Source organism: Urtica dioica, chromosome 8 (assembly GCF_054948205.1).
Source record: "Urtica dioica subsp. dioica isolate 48M chromosome 8, U.dioica_male_clone48M_v1_H2, whole genome shotgun sequence".
Lineage (NCBI taxonomy): Eukaryota > Viridiplantae > Streptophyta > Magnoliopsida > Rosales > Urticaceae > Urtica > Urtica dioica.
The window spans coordinates 14,477,628-14,497,701 of NC_142763.1; the positions used below are offsets into that span (position 1 = coordinate 14,477,628).

The 20,074-nt window shown below is 38.1% G+C and overlaps 1 long non-coding RNA gene and 2 pseudogenes across 3 annotated transcripts; all 3 read left to right on the top strand.

Moving 5' to 3' along the window:
• Positions 1-121: 121 nt before the first annotated feature.
• LOC149388413 (calcium-transporting ATPase 9, plasma membrane-type-like) lies at positions 122-4,184 on the top strand (annotated as a pseudogene).
• A 4,723-nt stretch (positions 4,185-8,907) lies between these two features.
• LOC149388414 (uncharacterized) lies at positions 8,908-11,689 on the top strand. Of its 2 annotated transcripts, none has more exons than XR_016300669.1 (6): positions 8,908-9,595; positions 9,677-9,753; positions 9,864-10,050; positions 10,427-10,563; positions 10,683-10,920; positions 11,372-11,689. It is a non-coding gene; the product is annotated as an uncharacterized LOC149388414 (long non-coding RNA). The 2 variants fall into 2 exon arrangements; XR_016300668.1 differs by having other exon boundaries at positions 9,882-10,050.
• Positions 11,690-12,023: 334 nt separating this feature from the next.
• LOC149388415 (mediator of RNA polymerase II transcription subunit 27 pseudogene) lies at positions 12,024-12,661 on the top strand (annotated as a pseudogene). Its single transcript, XR_016300645.1, has 2 exons — positions 12,024-12,282; positions 12,402-12,661. The product of XR_016300645.1 is annotated as a mediator of RNA polymerase II transcription subunit 27 pseudogene (transcript).
• The last annotated feature ends 7,413 nt before the right edge of the window (positions 12,662-20,074 follow it).

A 20,074-nucleotide genomic window follows, 5' to 3' on the forward strand; every position in this document is an offset into this window, starting at 1 on the left:
TTTTTTTTTTTTTTTTTTTTTTTTGTGGACGCTCAATAAAATGACGTCGCTTCATCTTCGTAATCCAGCAAAAATTGATCCATTCGATAAAAGTAAACCGGTGTGTCCATTCCGTTAGGCATGTCTTTTCAAATTATGTTCTTTTATATCTTCTGCTTCTCTCTCCCATCTTATCTTCTACGTATTCAGTCCAAGTCCAGACCCAAATAATTTTTGCTTGATCGATCTCGCTGGTCCGATCGCCGACCGACTTCTGCGATGGTGGACTCAGACCCTACACCATGTTGAAACCTAAGTTTTTACCACGCCACTCTCGATCTCCAGGTCCCTCCACTTCATCTCCTTCGAATTCATTTCTTTTTCTATATCCCCTGTCTCTCAGTCTCTCTCACGTTTTTGGGTATTTCTGAAGTAAAATAGCTCTTGGTCAGTTTCGAATCGGCCAAACCGCCGATTCAAACCGTGAAATCTTCAAATGAAATTGAAAAATAAAAACCTTTAAAGCGTAAAAAAGTCGGCGGTTTACTTTTGTAATTTATTTTAGCCCAATTCAGTTTTATCTTCCGCGGGTTTCTATGGTTTCGGCATGTTTCTTTTCTCGACTTCATCGCTATAGGATCTGTAATCTCTTTTGAATTATCAAACAATTAAGATTTAAGAATTCTTTAACAAGGTAATTGTTTTTTAGCGCATTAGAATTATTTCGGTTTTGCGTTTTTCAAGTTGTGTTAGGATTTTTTTCAAGAGGCTCGTATCGCATCACAAGGTCTCTGGTATTCCATCACCTGATATATGGATATTTCGTTTAATTGACCTCTTCTGTTTGTCGATCTCTCGATTTTTTCTCCTGAAGTTACTTTTGATTTTTCGTTACTTACCTGTCATATAACAATTAGGACGGTTTTACATGAATTGTGGTTCCTTGGCCCTTGTCTTACTCGTCTCTGAAGGTTCATCTGCGTCTTCTTAGGGTTATCTATGAACCTGGAATGATCGGAAAGGCTATAGATCTATTGTTTCCTTTGGAACCTTTCTGTTATTGCCAATATCTATTTTTGTATTTGGTTTGCTTTGAATTTCTAGATGGCTGCCTCTTGTGTAAACCATATTCTTCTTTCGTGAATCTGATGTAGGGTTCGATGTTTATGTTGTGTCATGATGATGTCAATTCTCTATGCTATATTGGCACCGGTTGTTATTCAGGTTTCTTGTTCTTCGAGATTGTTATCTTCTCTTGGAATGTCTTGTTAGACTCAGGTGAAACAAAATTAATATCATTGTCCTTAGGATTTTACTCTTTGTTTTTTTTTTTTTTTTTTTTTTTGGTTCGTTTGTTTGGCTGAGCTGTTTCGTTAATTTTAGTTTTTCCCTGAACATTTAGGGAAGCAGATGGTTCGAATTCTCTAGGTTAATTGGCCGAAACCTAAACAGGTAAAGGTTTGCTTGGATCGCTCTTCGTCTCATATTCGTACTCACTCTGTAATCGTTGTTCATATTTTTTACGTAAATTTGATCGAGTTAACTTGCGATTCTGAATTGGTTTTATATTTATTTATTTTAGTTATGGATTTTCAGAGAGATCTCATCAGAGAGGGACAAGTAATTGTATATGTGGATTGATTTGGCAGTGAACTTCCAGTGAAGGTATGATTTCTACCTTCAGTGCCTCAATGGTGTCTGTAGTGTTAGAAATTTCTAGACCTCAGTTCTATATCATGCTGACTTGCTCTTAATATGATGAGCAGACTAATGTTGGTGGCGAAGTTCTGCAGCTCCTCTTCGCCGATGGAGGTTAGTTATAAACAAAAAACTCTACTTTATGTGTACAGTTTTTCTCTGAGGTTGAGTTTTTCTTTTGAGATCCCGATCTTCCTCACTCTGTTGCTTCTCTTCATCAGTGGTCTTCCGTTGCTTGAGGTCTAATTTCTCTTCCTGAATTAATTTTATTCTTTTATTTGTTTTCATCATGAATCGTATTAGCCCCTTTTTTTAAAAAAAAAAACATCTGTTTTACTGCTTTTGTATTATGAGATTGTTATTTTTTTTACTGGGTGATCGCGCCGGCGATCGGCTGGGTTCTGTACAACATTCTTCAGCCAGCGCTGAACCAGCTCAACAAAATGAGGTCCGAATGAAAATCGAAAACTGAAATTGAATTGATGATCTTCATCGCTCTATAATTAAATACTAGGGTTTTGTGTTGTCTTTTTTGTTTTCCCTTCCCTTTTTCTTCTTCTTCTCTGTGTAATTGATTCGGCCACCAAAAAGAGGAAGCTCATATTTTAAATGGAAACTAAGCTTTAACTTGCTATTTTTTTTATTAGATAGAGACATTATTGTGCATGATGGAACTGAGAAACTCTTCAAGTAATTTAATGTAAATATATATTTCCATAAATAAATAAGCTCACTCCCACGTTTATATGTGCATTCTCTTTTACACTGCTAAAGTGAAAACGATGCCCTTATTCCGGTTTATTATCGTTGTTTTACTGTATCATCCATCTGTTATCCTTCCTTTTTACTTGGATATGAACAAGAGCTTTAAAAAAAAAAAAAAAATCTACGCAGCAGCTATGTTCAGGTCATATTATGTGAAATTTAAGTAAGCTTCAAAATTACCGAGGTGTGAACCTCTTCTTTTCCCCCACTTGTGAGGCAGAGTTTTCTCAGTTCGAGTGTATTGATCTTGATTTCAAGTGTACAACCTTAAGGAAACAAAGGATATTTTACCCCTATTTCCATTTTAGTATCAAATGATGTATTGTCATTGGCTCATCAAACAATGGCGACTCTACAAGCTTTATGGCTTGTAGCAAACTAAGGTCCGTTCCTGTGATATATTTCGTTACATAATGATCTGACACCATGCCTTGTCTGTAGGATCCTTTTCGTCCTGGAGTTCAAGATGCTGTGAGAATATGCACAGCTGCTGGTGTTAAGGTACTCCAATTTCCTCTAGACTGCTATGCTATGTGTATGTAATTGCAAAATGGTCTTTTAGAACCTTTTTGTCTCTTCTTATATCAATGATGCGACATGATCCTTGCTTTGCACTCTAGGTACGCATGATTACTGGTGACAATCTACAAACAGCCAAAGCGATCGCATTGGAGTGTGGAATACTCCGTTCTCTAGAAGACGCTACTCATCCTAACATCATTGAAGGAAAAGATTTCCGCGCTCTCGGAGAAGGAAAGGGAACAAGTTGCCAAGAAGATAACGGTACCCACTAAAGAGAATGTTAAGCTATTAAATATAGTATCCGTCCACTGGACAACCCAGTCTTGCAGTAGTAATGTACTAAAGTTGAAGCAATCATACAGGTAATGGGAAGATCTTCACCGAATGACAAACTATTGCTTGTCCAAGCATTACGCAAGTCCGGAGAAGTCGTCGCTGTAACTGGAGATGGCACCAATGACGCACCTGCACTTCACGAGGTCTGTCATCATTGTGCATTTCATAATTTCATTGTTCATGGCTGTTGTTTCTTTAAAAAAAAAAAAAATCATTGCACTTTTCCAACTTGAGAAGGATATTTCTTGTGGTCCAATATTGTCCTTGTGGGGCTGGTGAGTTTTTGGGATTTCGTAGGGGTGTCAACATAAAAGGGCCATGATACCGTCGTCAATCTTGAAATGCCAATCAATTTTACAACAGGATATGAAAAGCAAATTCAAATTTGAATAGTTATAAATATCTTAATGGATAAATATATCCGCATTGTGTTTCATTTCTGCATAATAATGTTTTCCTCTACTCTACACTGCGAAGATAAGATATTGTCAGTGTTAATTGATCTATTTTTCTTTTTATGTTTTGTTTTCTTTATTTATTATTATAATAATTATTGGTAGTAGTTTAATGCATTTACGACAATTTCTATTTTAGGCAGATATTGGTCTTCTATGGGGATTCAAGGAACTGAAGTTGCAAAAGAAAGTTCAGATATTATTATCTTAGATGATAACTTTGCTTCAGTTGTCAAGGTGAGTATCATTTTACATTTTTTTTCTGGGTAGCGCTTAAAAAAAACATTTATCGACACATATCATCTTAGGGTGTTGCAACACCACATCATTTCTCAAAATTTCAAGACTTAGTGCAGCCCAGGTGTCAGTTTTATTTCACGTGGTAATGCATCACCATTGGTGATGTATTGCACTCTTATTGAAATAGTAAACAATGTTGGTGATGATGCATTTCGAATTCACCCAATTTCTTTTGTATAACTACATTGCATTGAATGTATGATAAAAGTGTAATCTTTGAGAAGAATATCTTGTACTAAAACCCGAAACAGTTTCCTTTTATGATTCATGGTGTCGTTAAGTTTTCAGATTTCTTTAAATAGGCGGAGGCGGGAATTGAGGCAAAATCCATTTCTAGGCGGAGGCGGTAAGCCTTTAGGCGGTACGAGGTGTAAGCCTAAAAAATAATATAGAAAATATATAATATATATAAAATTCATAGTAATTTTCAAGTTTTCATAAGTATTAAAACAAAAACTAAAAAAAAAATGAGTTTTAGACTCAAATATAAATTAAACTCGACGACACTAATCAAACAAATCATAGTCTTCTAGCTCTTCGTTTTCTGAAAAATCGTCATCATCTTCCATGTCCTCGTCATCATCTAGTAGGGCTGTACAAAACCGAACCGAAAATCGGATAAAACCGATATCCAAACCGAACCGAAACCGAAATTCGGAGCCACGTCAGCTAACCGAAATTCGGATTCGGATAACCGATCCGGTTTACAAAACTGGACCGGATATCGGATTTGATTTTGGAAAAATCTGGATATCGGTTATTTAACCGATTTTTTTTTAATTAAAAATAAATATATATTAAAAAAAAAATACTTGACCTAATTTTGAGAGAGACCTAGCGTTTTTATTTTTTTCCCAAATCAGATTTTACTGAAGTGGAAGCACTAAATGATTCTAAGCAAGTTGTTTTGGGTTAGATAATTATTTGATAAGTTATTTGACATATTCATTTGTTGTTTGTTTATTAAAACAAATTTATTTTAAATTTATGTCATTATTATTAACAGATGATGATCAACATTAGAAGAACAAACTTCTCATATATCAACTCATACTGCTACTACAACTTGATTATGTGATCTATAAAAGTAACACACAAATTCAATCGTTGTATGGTTTGTTATGATCATTAGGGTTGTAATTTTAATTTTATATTATGATATTTACATGTTCATGTAGTTGGAGACGAGTATCTTTTTGAATTTTATTTTTTTTACTCAGTTTTAGATTATGTATTGTCATTTTGGAGCTTTATAAGAGTGGTTTGTACTCGTTTTTTGAATTTTTACAAACCGGATTTGGATTTTAGAAAATGAATATCCATTTTATAAAATTGGATATTAAACTGGATCTGAAATTTTACAAACTGGATAACCGAATTTTAAAAACTGGATACTGGACTGGATACTGGATTTAAGAAACCGGATAACCGAATATTCGGATAACCGAATTTCGGTTTTAGACTAAATTGGACCGGATACTGGACCGAGTTTTAAAAAACCGAAAATTTGGATTCGGATACTAAAAATGTCAAAAACCGAACCGAACCGATCCAGTCTTCTAGCTCTTCGTTTTCTGAAAAATCGTCATCATCTTCCATGTCCTCGTCATCATCTAGGTGATCAAACAACATCGTCATCATCTTCCATGATATCAACGTGAGGGACATAGAGGGTTGCGTGAGAGACGGTTCACATACCGAGTGGTGTGGTTTAATTACTTATAGTTAATTGTCATTAAAAAAACCTAAAAATGCCCGAATTACAAGCCCGACTGATTATTTTGGCCCAGATTTTTTTTAAAAAAACCTCTCATTTCAAAGGCGGTAAAGGGCGATTCTACCGCCTAAGGCGCTCGCCTTATTCGACTGAGGCGCATAACGCCAGAAAGACTCCCTGGCGTAAGCCTTAGAGTAGGCGCGCCTACAAACCGTCTTTTTAAACACTGTTTCCATGATGATGAACTAAAATGCACATGCGATGAATATGGTGTGTACATCTTGTAAGAAGAGCCGCAATGGCGTTTCTCTGTTATCATAACAATCCCTTGGTCCGCTATGTGTTCGATAAAATGCATCAACTAAGCTTTAACTTACCATTTTTGCATTTGGCGGTCGCTCTTAGCCTGTTCAATTCTTTTTCTAAATTTGAAATTTCTTTAGCTCGAGTATCATTGGCGAGCACCACCGTCCGAAGCTAACCCGGGACTCCACCGACTACGCTTCGCTTAACTTGTTGCCGGTCAGCCTTCTTTTATATTTATTCCAATATGTACAAACGCCATAATGAGACGTTTTATTCCGATTTTCTTGAGTTTAGAGTTTCTTCGGATCTTCGATGCCATGGCTCCCGGATCCACGCTTAGTAATCACAAATAAATTCCCTTTTAGTGAAATCAAATCGTAAGCCCATTGGGAAGAGCCAATTATGATCGTAGAAGGTAACTAAGAGTACGAAGATAACCGATGAGAATGCAATCATGTTCGCTTTTCAGCAAATTCAATTGAAACTATGAATGAATCTTCTCTTTTTAAGCCCTCTTTAAGCTCAAAGCTTTATACTTTTATATCCGCTTTTCGATCCAGAGTAAATGCTTGTAGATGGTTTGAGTATTTGCAGGCAGGTAAAACTCTGAGTGCAATGAAATGTCCCACGTTCACACTAGAAAGGTGTCTCGATATCAACAAAACGCTGAGCAGAATACAACGCAGAGCAACTGCTTATGAAGAAATGGATCGCCATCCAAACCTGTAAAAATTGGAAAAAATATGGCATGTTTGACCAAAATACCCTAATCGATTATTAAAAAGGCTATGTTTTGCCACATATGGCTGCTTGCAATGGTATTTTATCTTTTTGCTTCCGGCTGCGGCCATACGTGGCTATATGCTGTATTTTCTCAGTCATTGAGGATTTCGGTCCAAATATTCATATGTTTCAAATATTTGGCGAGTAAAAACGCAATATCATGACTTGTGAGTTATGAGTCATATTTTTTTATAAAATTTCTCAAAAGAAAAGATATCATACGAATCTCCAGAGAGTTCAAGAAAAAGTGATTCTCATAATGCAAGAACTAAGCTATTCAGGCTGATCTATTTGCAGGTGGCAGATATATGGACAAACATTATTGTTGATTCTAGATTATTTAGGTTTTGGATGTCAATTTCGAATGGATCAGTTCATGTTTTGTTCTTGAATTTGGGTTTGTTTCAGTTTTTCCGTGTCTAGGTCATCTTCTCCGGTGATATCCTAGACTAAACTGGGAACACGAAAATAATTTTTAAATTCAGGTTCTTACTTTTACTTTGCTAATATGCAGCTTGAGTTGGTGAAGCTAGATTTTGCGTTTTGAGTTGAGGAATATTTTCGGAAATTTTATTTATATTTGTAGTTGCTCTCTATTATTGACTACCATAATTCTTCGAAATGAAGTTGTTGTTAATAACGATCTGTATAACTTTTTTATTGGTACATGTTTTAATCTTCTCCAAGTTTATTGAAGAAATTAGCTAACGTTTTCTCTTCATTTCTTAATTCCTTTTATTTTTTCGTGTTGTAATTCAGTGATTTAATTGCCTCGGTGGACCTTGATAGAACAAATTAAAATGACGATATTTATTAATCCCATTAGCAAAACACCGCGATGATTCAAGCTTGGATGCTGAATCAAAGCTCTCGGATGCTATTAAATATTTTTCATAATTTATAAAAAAATGTATATTGCTGATATTTTTTTTTCTTTCAGTGTTTTGGGTTCTGCACACATAAAAGGGTGAGATTGTATTCAGGGTCTCGGCGGAGTTGAATTACTTAAAATTAGATAATTACATTGAAATATCTAATTAATATCGTTGCCAATTATTACCTAAATTTATCACGTGCGTAACCATTTGCTAATTAAGAATTAGAGGAAAATCCAACTGAGGATTATCCAATCAAAGATTAGTCTTGCCAATATTTGCTTCTTTAAAAAAAAAAAAAAAATCCGCGTGACAAAATATTTTTTCACATGACAATATTTTTCTCATGTGACAAAATACTTTATAGGTTATGCATTCAGTTCATTTTGACGGATGGTTCAAAGAAGTTCGAAGCTGCGTGCTTTGATTACACTGTTGCAAAAATGTTTTCATGTAAGACTTCACAAATATCCAACATTTCGGAGCAAGTAAAACAATATATAAAAAAATGTTTTGCTTATCTAAAAATTTTGTAATAATTTACAAAATTAATCGTTATTCACATTTGCAACATTAGAGTTCACAAAAAATCTTCTTTGAAAGGCCACTATTCTAGGCCAAAGAAGCTATCACAAAAGCATTCCATATTCAAGACACGAAAATTCTAAATTCAATAGGAATGCAACACGATTTCACCGTTAGTCAAGTTTACAAGCTCACTGAACTTAATTTTATCGACCAAGAATTGGAAAACAAAGATGATGATCACTCATCTGCAACATCCACCTCTAACAAAAAACTTAGGCTTTGATTAAACTATTTTTTTATTTTATTTAAAGGACATCATGTATTTTCTATGCTATTTACTTTTTTTCATCTATATTTTATTATAGTATTTTGTGATTGTGTATGTTTATTGAAAAATTATGAGAAACATTTACTTTATTTATTTATTTATGAATATGAGACTAAGTATTTAAAATTCGTTAATTAAGTAACTTTGATTAATTTTAAATTATATTTTTTTAAGTAAATCCTTATTAACCACGTGCGTAGCACGTGTTACTATCTAGTATCTATATAAATATAAATCCGAAATCACTGTTCATAAGATTTTAACCAATTAAAATATGACACGTCATTCCGAAATTACTGTTTACAATACAACACGTTTATTTTTCTTTTACTTTGTAACCGTTTGGGTTTGGACGGTTTCTTTGTTAAACGCTCGCTTCACCATTTTCTCTCCGACTCTCTGTTTCTTTCTCGTCTCTTCTTCTATATTATCATAAGGTTCTACCAATTAAAATATGACCAATTCCGAAATTACTGTTCACACCTCTGTACGCTGATTCATTGTTTCTCAATCGATGCATCTTCTCACTTAAAAAAAAAAAAACCGTAGTTGGGATATAAAGAAACTTCACAATTTGTTGCTCGACACATTTAATATATCGACGGAAACTCAAGTGATTTTTGAATTGAATTCTCGGATTCCTCTTGATTCTTGATTTTGAATAAAATTCTCTTCACTTCCACGCGCCGATCGTTCCTCGGATCCAAAGACGGAGACGAAACCGACGGCCAGGGAATCAGAGACGGCGACGAGGAGGAAGAGGAGGTCTCGATCAGGATCATCGGCGCCTTGGAGCACGACAGGGATAGCGCCGGAAACCGGACCGGAAATGCCGGAACGAGTGACGGTAGCACCGGGGACGGAGTCGCTGGAGACTCCGGCGGTGGCGGAACGAGGGAGCCTTCGTACCAGAGATAGGATATCCAACATTTTGCGCAGTGGTTTGAGCAGATTTTGCCTTTTACTCTGCTTCTTCTGGTATTTCTTCACCAACATTACCGAGGTCAGATTCTTTCTAAATTTCTCTTTGACCCAATTTGGATTACCTTAAATTCGGTGCTTTTACTCCAATCAGCTTGTTCAGGCTTTTCAGTTGCGATTTGGATCGCCACGGTGATGTTTAAATCGAACGACATTGTTTGGAAACAGACGGCTCTGAAGGTAACGATGAAGATTCTCGTTTTGTTGCCTTTCAAGTGTAATTGTTTATTTGGTGGTTGATTTCTTCTCCGAAGCTTTTTTTTTATTTAATTATTTATATTATCTTTTAGATTGTTTTGTTATGATAGGGTGAGAGAAATTTGCGGGGCTTGTGGGTTTTAGTTCAGTGTTCATGCTTCATGTTATATGCTTTTTATTGGTGGTACGGAAAAGACGATATTCTTTATCCTTTGGCTCTGGTTCCTCCCAACTCAGTCCCTCCCTTTTGGTATGCCATTTTCATCATCATGATCAATGGTAATGTTTATCTCGTTCTTCTTTCAAATTAATTTCTGCGTGCCATCTGCTATGATAATTTAGTCGAAATTCCGAGGTTTTCAGTCAATTGTTTTTTCTCTTGATTTTCTATTTCTGATGAAACCCTTCAAGTTATGATGTGAGATGGAATGGCTCATTTTCAATTCATCTTCTCAATTCAAAAAATAAAAATCGCTCTTGGGATACTTTACGATTAATATCGACGGAAACTCAAGTGAGTTTTAAATTGACTTCTCGGATTTCTCTTGATTCTTGATTTTGAATTGAATTCTCTTCTTCCTCATTTTCACTCCTTGCTTGATTTTGCTATCAAGTTTTGATAAAGATTATGTCTTGATCAATGCTTATGAATCAGGTTTTCAGCCAAGGTAATATTTCATCTCTCGTTGGAATTGTGCGAAAGTAGCCTCTACGCTAGAAAATCCGGAGAAATCAACGGTCTGACCGTGAACGTCGTCGGGCTCCAGGTTCGCTCCTCCTCGCCGTGACCAGGTTCGACTTCAAACCCTAAAATGTTTCGTCTGACAAAGGCCCAATTCCTTCCTTGCTCCTCCCCTGTGAAAGCGCTTGTTACTGAACACGAATTTTGTATTGTACATGTTTCATTTTAGGGTTCTCGTGCTCTCTGTTTGGGTCCGAATTTGAAATTATGATTCGAGGCTTTTCCCGTGTGCTAGGTTTGAAATTGCTACAGCGTTGCATACTTCCAGGTTCTCTAGCAAGTTGTGCAGGAACAACTGTGTATTATTACTACAGCTTTGCATACTTGCAGGTTCTCTAGATTTGGGGGTGACAAGAACTGAGGAAAATTTCTCCACATCTACCTTCAAATATGATACCCACTCTTTCGTAAGTCTGCAAAGTTTTTTCACTGTTTGTTGAAATGCCTCCGTCAAGGTTTGTTTTTTTTTTTGGTCAAAATTACCAATCATTCGTGTTCCAATTTATCACCCTAAAACTTCCAAGACGACATTTATAAGCCCTAATCCTCAATTTGCCTCATTAAAATACGTTGCTTTTTTTATTATATATAATTCAACGAAATGGTGCATTGCAGATATATTTTTCTTAGCCTTTGATAAACATGCATTAGTATTTAGTCAGTTAGAGCAGAATACTCTGTATTATGAAATCAATGATTATTGCATGTTGTAGTTTTTCGATGAAATTACAATGTGTTCTCTATTTTTATTTATTAATTAGCTTAATTTGTAATTACGCATGACCATTTAGTTTTGAAGAAGGAAAGCCAAAAGGAAGTCTGCCAAAATTGCATCTGAATCCACATTTTTTTTCCCAGGTTTTAAGTATCATATATTTGGACACTCCTGTTGGCATTGGTATTTTTACTCAATACGCCGAACCAAACAATCCTTGATTACAAGAAGCCGCATGCAAGCCCCGGTCCCACCGCGAGACGTCAGCTCACAGGCGCTCCCAATCTCTCTCTCATTTTCTAGTTTTGATTTCATTTGTAATTTTCCTCTTTTCTTTTAGATTGTAAGATCTTGGGGTTTGTACAAATACCAGAAGTATTTTGGTTAGTGAATTCGTTCGCGGCTCAGCCTTTGTCCAACTCCAATTAGGAGCTTCCGCTTGAGCTGAATGATTTATTTATTTAGAATTAATGACATTTTTGGCCCCTCGTCTATGGTCTCTTTAACACCTTGGTACCTGATGAAAAAAACATGCCATTTTGATCTTTTATGATAATCAAATTTTCAATTATAATCCTTCTGTTACTTTTAGTGTCAAAATAGACAGAAAATGCTTACGTGTCGAATAAAAAGAGTGAAGTTATTAAAATGCCCTTCTCAGTTATACAATATTGACTTTTTTTTTTTATTTTTTTTTCAAGTTTGATTGAATTAATTTGGGAAATTATTAATTTCATTTTCCAATTTTCGTTTTAATTTTTCTTTCACCGAGAACCTCAAATTCAACACCAAGCTATGGCGATTACGGCGGCGGCTAGCCAAAACACCGCCGCCCGAGCTCCGACCGGAGATGCGCCGCCGAAGCAAGTGGCTCAGGCAATGGAGCGGCTCTCCCACGCGGCTCGGCTCATCGCCGACGTCCGGCTCTGCGCCGACAGGCTTCTAGAAGCGCTCTTCGTGGCGGCTCAGCCTCACCAGAGTAACAAGCCGATTCACTTGTTCCAGAATGAAGACGCTTCCATGCGTCAGCATCTTCAAGACCTCCGATCAATTGGTACGAATGAAATCGAAAAAAAAAAATCTCGACCTAGGGTTTGGTTTTTAGCGTTGAGTATGTGTTTTGGAATCGGATCGCAAAATCAAATACTTTTTTTGCTGTGTTTGTGAAATCAGGGAAACAGTTGGCTGAATCTGGAGTTCTGAACGAATCGCTTCGGTCTCGGAGCAATTCCTGGGGATTGCACATGCCATTGGTCTGCCCCGACGGCGCTGTGGCGAGCTCTGTGGCGCGCGACGCCTCCAGATGAGGGCTCTGAGCTGCGATGGGTCTTCAGCGTCTTCGTCGCCCAGCAAGTCGAAGGGATTCATGGTCGCCATTCTCTTCGATACAACAAGAGAGATTCAAGAGCTCAAATCCTAGCTTAGCCAAACCTCCATGGATAGTCACAGCCCCGAACCCCAGTCACAGTCCCGCCGCCCGAGGTCCCGATAGTCACAGCCCCGCCGGTGACGAACCTGGTTGCTTCTCCGCGCCGGCGATCGAAAAGCCCCAAATTGAATGTGGGTTTCTGATGTGGGTTCTGGTTTCTGAGTCTCACCATGTTGGTACATACAAGCCCACGTATAAAAATTTCATCTTTTTCACCTCCGCCACCTGAATCATTTAAATGAACAAGATTTCTGAAGTGGGTTTCTTGTCTTGTTTTTTGTTCTCGTCTCTCAGATGGACCTGTTCGACGTGGAGGCCGGCGCGTGGCTCCGGAGCCGGTGCGTTCCCGACGGCGGGTGCGTGGTGGAGCTTTGACGGTCGTTCTGGAGCTTCGACGGTCGACGGTCGGTGGAGCTGTCGTTCTGTTAATTGTTCATTTATTTACTCTGAAATTCTATTTACTTAAATTCTTAAATCAAAGGAAATGAAATGAAATATAGGTGAGACATAATTACCCTCCACAATTCGCACACGTGACTTGCACGTGATGAGTATCCGCCAATTTTGACAGAAAAATTAACAGAAGTACCAAATATGAAAATTGCCTGGTCATAATGGGCCAAGACTGCAGGGTTTTTTCATCAGAGACCAAGGTGTTAAAGAGGTCAAAGACGAGGGGCCAAAAATGTCATTAATTCATTTATTTATAACAATTTTCTTTAAGGTATTCCATGTTGAGTATAATGTGGTCATCGGAAGAAAATCCAACATTTGAAAGGGTGAAAGAATTGATTCGTTATTTTGTTCAAAGCAGAGTAATAAAAATTGCTATTTTGACACTTGTTATTGGTTACCAAGCGTTTTTCACACCAGCTAGACGGTTCCGCTCTCATATACCGAGTCACAGGCTTGATTTTATGGGGTTTTGGGTTTAGTAGTCATGTCTTCAAAAATGAGTTTGGTGTTTCATGGATTTTGAGAATTTGGATGGTGCATTTTTTCTTTAACTCTCTTATATAATCGTATGCTTGAATCAAATAAGGGAAGTTGTCTTAGTGATTTAAATTTTTAAGATTTCAGGTTGAACCAAGGCCATATGATGAAAGTATGCTTACTGTTCATAAATCATGTGTAAAAAACCCTTATGTGAAGATTAATCGTAGCGTTTTAAGGTGTGGTCGTTATGTCTGTCTTCTATGGCTACGGTGTCTTTCGACAACATAAAACATGTTCCTAAAAATAGTTGTAGACCAAAATTTGTTTTCCGATGTTGTCTTCAAGGAGAAAAACGTCACTTGAAATCAATATCATTGCATGTATTTAAATATCATTTCATTAAATATGTATTCTGAGTATTTCCAATTAATATTACTATGTGTTAATAAATTTTAACTAATATTATGTGCAAAATCTTTATTATTCACATGACATGTGAATAAAAATATGACAATAAGTAAATCTTTATTATTCACGTGCGAAGCACGTAGTATATATATATATATATATATATATATATATATATATATATATATATATATTTCTCATTCTATCATGTTTCAATTTGGTTGTAGAGTTAGTTATTTTCGTCGTTTTCCTTTTATCTGAGTATGTATATAAGTTGTCCTCTGTACTGTTTCATTCAACACAATTTTGAATAAAGAATTTCTTTTCATCATTCTTCATTCTCTCTCGATTCTTTCTCCGAAATTCAATCGTAAAAACCTTAGTGAGCCCTTTAAGCGATCGCCGGAGATAATCAAGAAACGGCGTATCGGGGACAGGGATCAACTTAACCAACCACCCGATCGGCCACGTCACCGACGCCACGTCGATGCAGAAGAGCCACTGCCACCAATTGAGGTTCGTAGTATCCGCAAATTTCTTCAGAAACTCGACCATCACGACCTGAAGCAGAAGAGTGATCGCTATAATGCCCATGAAGAGATTATTCCTATGAACCCCTCTGAACACGTTCTGCTTCTCCATACTCCTAGCGTTGAACTCATTGAAGACTTGACACAGAACGAACGTGTTGAAGATCAGCGTGTCGTTGACCGGCTCCGAGACCTTGAGAACCGACTCGCCTTTGAACTGGAGAACCAGAAGAACGGAGATTCGGTAAAACGACTGGGACAAGAGGTTTCTCCACATGACGTTGGTGATCAACGGCTCGGTTCGTCCGACCGGGGGTTTCTTCATGAGCTCGTTGGTGGGTCTCTCAGTGGCTAAGGCTAAAGCGCCGAGAGTGTCCATGATGAGGTTGACCCAGAGGAGCTGGACGGCGGTGAGAGGAACGTCGCCGGCGGAAACGGCGGCGATGAAGTTGATGACTAAGGCGGCGACGTTGACTGTGAGCTGAAACTGGATGAACTTCTTGTTAGCGGCAATATTACAAATAATATTGATATAGACGGATAAAAGACAAATTGCATGCACGAAAAGTACACGTAAAAAATAAATTACAAAACCCGGTTACACCTTTGAACTAAGAACCGGAGAAAACACAAAAAAAAAGATCGGAAACGTCGAGGCCCGTTTGACGGTTTCCTTGAAGCTTTTTATCGCCCTCCTCAGGTGCAGGATAATTCGGACGAAAGCCTCCCAGGATACAACGACGTCGGAGACAAGCTGAGCACCAACCACTTGACTCCCTAAGCGAACTTGAACCTGTGAGAGTACTATCACCAAGACAAAGAAACTTTCTGAGAAAGAGAGAGGGAAACGGGAACAAGTGGGGAATATATGGATTTCGTTGTATCTCCAGAATGAGAGATCCGAAGGCCTTTTATAGCCGAGCATGCAGAGTAGGTTCCGAATTTGAACCATCTAAACGTTCAGCCATAAACTCTAACGTTCAGCCATAAACTCCAATTAATACAATAATGCTCATTACTGCTCACTAACTCTGCAGGTTTTGAACGTGAGCAGCCTTGGAAGCTCGCTCAAAAACGCCTCCATTAAGTCTCCTTTATTCTCCAGAATAAAGGCACGCAGAATAAATTAATTCCAAACATAACACAAAAGTTATTTTATGGAATTAAAAGAAATCGTAAGTGAACTTTGCAATAAAAAGTTAAGGATAAGCCCAAAGAGCCCAAGGCCCAAGCCCGAGCCCGAGACCGAGACATTCCCGAAACCCGAAACCCGGGCCCGGGTCCGGCCCGGCCCGGCCCGGCCCGGCTCGGCTCGGCGGCGGCGCGCGTGTGTGTGTGTGTGTGCGCGCGTGAGGGGTTAAGAGATAACCCACACACACTCTCCTCTCTTGCACTTGCTTGACCACTTAAGAGAGAGGATAGTATATAAACACTACCACAACACACTTACCCAACCCATGTGGGACTTTTGCAATTCACTTTATTTACACATGACTAATGTGTTCTTTAAGCATACTTTGAGCATCAATTTCTCATTCATTATAGTAATGATTTTGGCAAATAAATAATCAATCTTATACCCGACGCAACGAGGAATAAGAATACGCAAGAATTAACAAATTCCGATGAGTGGACCCCACTCAAATATTAGCCACAAATCATCCATTTACTTGTAAATAAAGCTCATTATTTACAATTCTTCCAACAATCCCCCACATGAATGAAATTGAGACGACAATTATAAAGACACGACTCGATGTGGTGATAGATTCTACGGTCAATACCAGTATAGGATAGGTAGGCAAAGCCTTTGAACCTTCCCTCGGTAAGATATGCCATCTTTACTGACTATTCAGTAGACACGTTGTCCTTGAACTGTTAGCCGTCTTGCATAAACGATAAACATATCCCCCACTGATATCTCCCTGACACAGGTTCTGTTCTCATGGTTATGTTCATTTTGGCCCTGAACATCCGCCTGGTTCTGCAAGAGTTTCTAAAGAATTAAGCCCAATTAATTCTCCTTTGAAGCGGCCCCACTTCTCTCTCACATAGGTGATTCTTTTATTAAGAGTAATCCCGCATTACTCATTCGGAATCTCAACGATCCGATTTCACAGAATCATTAAAAGCTCTAAGCTTAACCTCGTACGGGAGTCACTGTTTAATACTTAGGAATAGGATTAGGGGTTTTCCCCCACAGTGACCTCACAAAGCCATTGACAATTAGGTTGTCCCTTTGAACCAAAATCTTGGGATCTCCAGTCATCATGGTTGGGTTTCCTTTGCCTTGGCTTTATTTGCCATGGGCTTTAGCCCCATTCCTTTGGTTGTCTTCTCTACTTGGTCCCTATTTAACCCTTTGGTTAGTGGATCCGCAATGTTCTCTTTGGACCTAATATAGTCAATACTAATGATTCCAGATGAGAGAAGTTGTCTAATGGTATTATGTCGTCGACGGATATGTCTAGACTTACCATTATACATCACACTATGTGCCCTACCAATAGCAGATTGGTTATCACAATATACACATATTGCAGGCATCGGTTTTGTCCAATTAGGAATATCCTCCACAAAGTTCCTTAGCCATTCGGCTTCTTCCCCACATTTGTCCAATGCAACAAACTTAGATTCCATCGTGGATCTCGTTATCACAGTTTGTTTGGAGGATTTCCAAGATATGGCTGCACCTCCCAGAGTGAATACATAACCACTCGTGGCCTTTGAATCTTGAATATCAGATATCCAACTTGCATCAGTGTAACCTTCAATTACCTCGGGATATCTCGTATAGTGTAGACCATAATCACGAGTGAATCGTAGATATCTCAATACTCTTACGATTGCTTTCCAGTGTTCAGCACTTGGATTACTCGTATAACGAGCTAGTCTACTCACGGTGTAGGCTAACTCCGGTCTCGTGCAACTCATCAAGTACATGAGACTGCCTATTACTCTAGCATATTCAATTTGAGAGATGCTTTCACCTTTATTCTTAGACAAGTGTTGACTAATGTCTATGGGAGTTCTCGAGACTCCAGAGTCGTTATTTCCAAACTTGTCCAGAATTTTATCAACGTAGTGTGTTTGATCCAGTACAATCCCATTGGGTGTTCGGGTAATTTTGATCCCCAGAATTACATCAGCAATTCCCAGATCTTTCATATCGAACCTTGAGTTCAATATATCTTTTGTGGATTGTACCATACGATCATTACTCCCCACTATGAGCATGTCATCTACATATAAACACAGAATCACATATCCATGTTCAGTGGTTTTAATGTACACACATTTGTCACACTCGTTGATCTTAAATCCATTTGACATCATGACGTTGTCAAATTTCTCATGCCATTGCTTTGGGGCTTGTTTAAGGCCATAAAGCGACTTGACAAGTTTACAGACTTTCTTTTCTTGTCCAGGTGCAATACAACCCTCAGGTTGATTCATATAGATCTCTTCTTCGAGATCCCCATTAAGAAAGGCTGTTTTTACATCCATTTGATGAATTTCAAGATTGCGTAATGCAGCAACGGCAATTATCAATCTAATAGAAGTTATTCTTGTCACGGGAGAATAAGTATCAAAGTAATCAACACCCTCTTGTTGTTTATACCCTTTGATTACCAATCGTGCTTTATATTTATCAATTGAACCATCGACTTTCATCTTCCTCGTAAAGATCCACCTAGAGCCAAGTGTTTTACTTCCAGGAGGAAGATCAACCAACTCCCAAGTGTGGTTTTGCATGATAGAGTCTATTTCACTTCTTATGGCTTCTTTCCATAAGTGACCCTCAACAGAATTCATGGCCTCTTTATAATTAAGAGGAGGACCCTCCAACATATAGGTGAAATAATCAGAACCAAATGATTTTTCGACCCTTGCTCGCTTACTTCGTCTAAGTCCCTCAGACTCTATCTCTTCTTCGGACTCTTCATCATTATCTTGAGTTATTTCCTCAATATCCTCAAGAGTATGGCTTGATGTACTTGGTTCATCTTCCTTAGACTTATAAGGAAATACATGTTCAAAGAACGAGGCATTTTTAGATTCCATAATCGAATCATTGTGTATATCGGGGTTTTTCGAGTCATACACAAGGAATCTATATGCATTACTATGGTGTGCATACCCAATGAAGATACAATCTACAGTTTTTGGTCCTATCTTCATTTTCTTCGGAGCGGGAGCCATTACTTTGGCCAAGCACCCCCACATTCGCAAATATTTATAGGAAGGTTTCTTTCCTATAAATAGCTCAGACGGAGACTTATCCTCCTTCTTTCGGGGTATCTTGTTCAGAAGATAATTTGCAGACAAGATTGCTTCCCCCCACATTTCTTGGGATAACCCAGAACTTAACAACATCGCATTCATCATCTCTTTGAGAGTGCGATTCTTACGTTCGGCAACGCCATTTGATTGAGGAGAATAAGGTGGAGTGACTTCGTGAATAATTCCATGTTGTGCACAAAAAGTACCAAATGGTTCAACATATTCACCTCCTCGATCACTTCGCACTTTCTTAATCTTCTTATTGAGTTGATTCTCAACTTCCAATTTGTATATGACAAATTTCTCAATTGCTTCATCTTTGCTTTTAAGCAAATATACGTAACAATATTTTGTACAATCGTCAATAAAAGTCACAAAATATTTATTACCACCTCTCGTGGGCATGAACTTTAAATCACATAAATCGGTATGGATTAAATCGAGAGGTTCATTACTTCTTTCAATACTATGAAAGGACGTTCTTGTTAATTTTGCTTCAACACAAATTTCACATTTATGGTTTGTGTCAATATTAAACTTTGGAATACACTCCAAATTAATCAATTTTCTCAGTGTGTCATAATTCACATGACCTAGTCTACCATGCCATAAATTAGACGACACAATCATATAAGAGGAAGAAGAAGCTTTATTATTATCTTTTGCCTTGATGGCCATTACATTCATTTTGACCATGCCATTCTTGACATAGCCCTTGCCCACATACATACCATTCTTAGACAATACAAGCTTTTGAGACTCTAAAACCATCCTAAACCCATGGTTATCTAGCACAGTCCCAGAAATCAGATTCTTCCTCATATCAGGCACGTAGAGCACCTTAGTGAGCTTCAGTTCCTTCCCAGAGGTCATCTTCAAGAAGACTTCACCTTCCCCCTTGACTTCAGAGGTGGCCGAGTTGCCCATAAACAGCCTCTCTCCATCTCCAGGTAGCTCGAGGGTGGAGAAGGAATTCTTATCAGTGCAGATGTGGCGGGTTGCTCCAGTGTCCAGCCACCACTCCTTCGGGTTAGAGTCAACCATGTTGACCTCGGAGACCACAGCAACGAGGAGGTCATTATCATCCTCCACGACATTTGCCTCCTTGTTCTTCTTCGGCTTTCTACAATCGACAGCTCGGTGACCGACCTTGTTGCAATTGTAGCATTTACCAACAATCTTTTGTTGGCCCTTCTTCTTGAACGTCCCACTCTTGACTCCAAGCTTGTGGGCGGGCTTCTTCCCCTTCGAGTTCTCGC